At 41.7% G+C, this 4,792-nt stretch overlaps 1 protein-coding gene across 1 annotated transcript in view; it reads left to right on the forward strand.

Annotated features, from left to right (window-relative positions):
• The first annotated feature begins 1,818 nt into the window (after window positions 1–1,818).
• The window catches only part of LOC118341789 (P2Y purinoceptor 3), a 14,896-nt gene continuing 11,922 nt past the window's right edge, over window positions 1,819–4,792 (forward strand). Inside the window, exon 1 of the mRNA XM_035680163.1 lies at window positions 1,819–2,081. The gene's annotated coding sequence lies outside the window, so the exon portion shown is untranslated. The remainder of the gene's footprint in view (window positions 2,082–4,792) is intronic.

Raw genomic sequence — 4,792 nt, forward strand, 5'->3', positions numbered from 1 at the left:
GGTCGAGGGGAATGGTCAGTCAAATTGTTTGTCTCTTCCCCAGAAGAGTCTAATTCTTGTAAACACTATACAGTTCCCTTGAATCAACCTCATAAACACTTTCATTTTTTACCCACTTCTCACGCAAACACACACTCATAAAATGGACTTATCAGCCCCTAGCCTCTTAGGATTTGTTAATATAAATCACACACACACACACACACACACACACACACACACACAGAGTTAACAGCAACAATACCGTTTTATAGCAGTCTAATAAAAATAATTGTAGAGTGACAGTAACTCAAGCAGCAAGCTGTCAATGATTGTCAACACAAGCAGCACACACTGGATTTAGTCCACATATTAACAACCATATTACTGCTCATGCAAGAACAACGTGAGAACAGTAAGCTCTCTCCACATCTGATACTGACAAGTTTTTTTAATAATAGGCCAAAATGATCAGATTACAAGGGACAGATTCGTTCTGAATGACTAGGCTTACAAAAGTCCTTTTCACGTGACAAACTGAGAAAGTAGATATGATCTCTGAGCAGCCGTGACTCACCGGCCACAACACTGAAGGCAAAAGCAAGAGGCGACATAACGTACAATAATATTTTCGTTTTTGGAAACATGGAATAACAGTGGTTTTCTGCAGACCTCAGACTCCTAATCCCCCAGCTCAGGATGCAAAACACAACCATTACTTCTAGTGTCACTTTCCACAATAGCTTCTGTACTTTACCACTGCATCATGCAACATGGGAACTAAAAATGGTATCATCTTATGTGTGATTGACACTAAACACGCCGCAGTTCTTCTTTAACCTAATGAAAGCTGAAGGGACAAATGGCAGCCACAGCCGCTTCCATTTACACCTTTATCGTTCAACCAAACTCCTGCATTAGTGCTTTGCGATGTTGACAGGAGGTAACATATGTATATGTTTTTATAGATAGATATATGTCTTCCTTGTGTGTCTTTCTTTTATATACTTGACCTGACTCTCTGAGTAACAACCGCATATGAGTTCCTATGTGTGCAAGCACAAATGGCAAATAAAGTTCTTGAAACATAAAGTTGTGCTGCGGTTTCCCAAATTTTGTGTCTCTGTCGTGACCGTCTTTCTTATCAGATAACGTTATATTCCGATGGAAACCGGATGCTGGCCAGGAAACAGCAATGTTGACAAATCAAATAAGAGTTCAATAAAAGTCTCATAAAAACCCAAGGAAAGATTAGACCCAGTACATGAAAAACAGTCCCGTCACTGTCAGCCATGTTTACCAAAAGTTGCCTAGGATCAGTGTCAGTGATTGATGGTGGTTGGTGTGCCCTGTAACGGAGCGGTGACCATAATGATGTGGCACTTGAAATGATTTACTGAGATATTGGGACACTTTGGACATATGTGAGCTTATACTCCAAGAGGTGTCCCATGAGTGGACTTAATATTAGTAAAATCCTAGCCTAATGACTAACCGTGTACTTTTTAAAGTTTGTTTTTAAGTAACTTTAAGCAAGTTCAACCCTCAATTTCAACAGTGAGTTAACGCTCATAAAGCATACGTACTGTTGCCATGGATACCTCTAATGTAACGTTCCTTGCGCCTTGATTTAGAACGGTGATTAAACTACTGACCGGAACTATGTTTGACGTTCTCCTAAAGTACACCTTAGTAGCCAGGCAGCCATTGAATTATTATATTATGATTATATATAATTGTTTAACAAATATTGACAACGCAGGCTAAAAATAACAGGCTTTTCTTATATGTTGAATCGTCCTGCCCCCTTCATTTGCGCGTGCGTGGACAGCGACGTTAGCAACAGTGTGTAAAGAGTGCGCAGCAACTGGAGTCGGTCCTAAGCGTGCAGGTCCGAGAGACAGAAAGAGACGCAGCGAGTTGAAGCCACACTTGTCCTCGGTGTTAATGATATATAAAATAGTCACAGTGATTTTTTTTTTTTACATGCTCCACTGCTGTCTGCTGTGAGGAGAGAAAGTAGTCGCAGGACGAGTCTTCTGCCATGGATAAGACGCCAACTTGTTAATGTTGCCACTTTGTTCATTTTGCTGTCACTCAGGGTAAGTTGCGTCCATTTGCGTTTTTTGTTTATTATTGCGTCTTCTCTCACCAACTCCTGCAGTAATGTAATACTTGCTCTAACTTAGTTAAGAGCATTTGAATCCAACGAGTGATTCCCATTGCGCACGTAGCGTGGCTGTGTTGCTAAATACCAATCTTAATCACGACAACTATTTGTGGCATTTTAGCAACAGCGCTATCATTGTGATATTCTAATTACAACTTTATAGTTATTTTATTGTGGCGTCTGAATCTTTTATACGTGTATTAAAGCAGTACTATCAGCCAGGAGACGGTTGAAATGTTGAATGAAACTGAACTAAATGAACCACATGCACAAAACAGTAGGAGCCTTCAACAAGTCTGGGAAGTGTCTTCCTGGAGGCTGGAGGAGTGTGCACTTTCTATCACTTACTGCACTTTTTGATAAGAGATTTCCTGCTGGGATAACATCAGAGTCCTTGCATCTCTTCCCAGTTTCTCCCCCTCCAGTGTTTTTTTTTTTTTTTTAATATCAAATCCCACACAAAACCCAATGAAAGCTGCACAGTACGCTGCACAGTGGCATGCCCCAGGGCACCCAGGCTTTACTGTGCACATACCAGGAGTGACTGTTTGATGACTGCATCTGTGTGAAGTTAGCAGGAAACGTGGCGTGGAGTTTTTGCAGAACATCACAGTGAAAATGAAAGGAAGTATGCTGAAAGGTCTCAAACCATAAAAATGAGGCCGCACTGGATTGGATATTGTGTCGGAGAATTAAAGGATGAAGAAAAACAGGCCAGACATGCTATAAATCTTATCTTGAATCTCTACATAGCTTTGTTTGTTTTTCAGTACTGCATGTGCCAATAGGACCGGAGTGGCGTGACGAAGAAGCAGCGCGTCCACAAAGCAGCTGCCCGTCTTTACATCCAACCATCTATCCGGGACAGTGTTTAACAACCCTGGGGATTAGGTTTACTTTACAGAGAACACACTGAGAACGCATCCTCCGAGGAAGTGTAGGTGACACAAAGGTAGCTGCCAGACAAACGCTCCCACTAGGAAGTAACAAGACCTCCCATTCAGAGCAAAGACAATGTGCAGAAGGCACCAAACACAGCAGGCTGTAATACGTATTACTGTTGATGTGTGTGTGCGGGGCTGCAACTACTGTTTTCTTTCGTTATTGATAAATCTGGTGATTGCTTTAATCAGAAGATGGTCCTCAGGCAAAGTCGACGTATTCAGACGTCTTCATTTGTTTGACTAGCACAAAAACCTCTATGTGCAATTATGCAATTTGGTGTCACATGATAAAGCACAACAGCACAATTGAGGAGTTTGAAATGGATCATTTTTTGCATTTTTTCTTGACGAACAGTTAATCAAAACCAATTCATTTTCTGTCATTTGATTCCCCCCCCCCCCAGCTCTACACGTATGATTGCGTAGTCATTACATACATCATCTCTGCTTTTGATGACCACAGTGGATTAGTGTGATTTTTGCAATAGGTTAATATTACACAACTTTAAAGGTCAAACATCGGAAAGGGAACTGCCTCACTCCAGTGAAAAAAACATGTTGTCACATCCCGGACGGAGAATAAAAACCGAGAATTGTTCGGATGGGCAGTCACGTGTAAAGACACTGGCACACTCGCTATGGGACTTTTGGCACAGTCACTCTGTTTTTAGTGAAGAGTCCTTTCTGCCCGGCTCCTGTGGGTGTTTTGTCTGTCTGACTGGGGACAGACTAATGTAACACTGGTTTAGAGACACTCAGGCAGAGACGGAGAGATAATAGAGGGGTAGAGGGAGAGAAACAACCAAAGTTGTTTCCTGGACAAAGTTAAATGCACAGCATTATCTCACTGGGTAAATCATCAGGAGCTCAGTGGCAGCCATCTCAAATATGCCAGCCAAATGGCTCCCTGAAAGTGGTAGTGTAATGCGATTGTCCTCAGATAAGTCTGACTTCTCCGGTCTGAGTAGGATTTAGATAAATCACTGCTACAATTTGTCTTGATTGGAAACCATAGCGACCAGAGCTAGTTTCAAAGAACTACAGTTTAATTCTCCAGGATTGTCAGAGATCTTTATGTTTTACTGTCTCTGTTTTTGCCAGAGCTGCATTCACATTCCCTCTGCTCCACGAACCCATGACAACAGCCCCCGCAGTGCACAGGCTAACTGCTACCTACCACTCTGTTAAGCTCATGATGAGCTTCTTGCCTCACCAGAGGTGTGTGTCAAGCTGTTACAGCAACTTACTGCAGACTATGTTTTGGAAAAACATGTTTTTCTATCAACTTTGAAAGGAAAAAATAGCAATTGCCATTCCGGAGCAAAAACACGCCTAGACGGACAACAACAGTGGGAAATATCTGCGCATCCTTGGGATAAGGGTGCATTATCAATCAAGCCCTTGTTATTACAGATAGAAGAGAGAAACAACATAGGTTTCTTATGTTTCTTATGAGTGCTGTTTCTCAGACCTTTGAACAATTCAGATAGGTCTGGTGTTGTGCTCGCTGATGGCAAATGGAAAACAATTGAACAGTCTTTGTTGGTGGAAGTAGGGAAGTTGTCTTTTGAGCTACAGCCATGAAAAAATTCACTTCAACTCTACGCGTTATTATTACTAACTTCAGAACTTCTGTCACTGTTTTTCATGAAAGTAGCTCGGTTGCTATCTAGCTGCACCGGAAGATTACATTAACTTA

The sequence above is a fragment of the Morone saxatilis genome, unplaced genomic scaffold (genome assembly GCF_004916995.1).
Source record: "Morone saxatilis isolate NCDOM2014 unplaced genomic scaffold, NCSU_SB_2.0 Contig8, whole genome shotgun sequence".
Taxonomy (NCBI): domain Eukaryota; kingdom Metazoa; phylum Chordata; class Actinopteri; family Moronidae; genus Morone; species Morone saxatilis.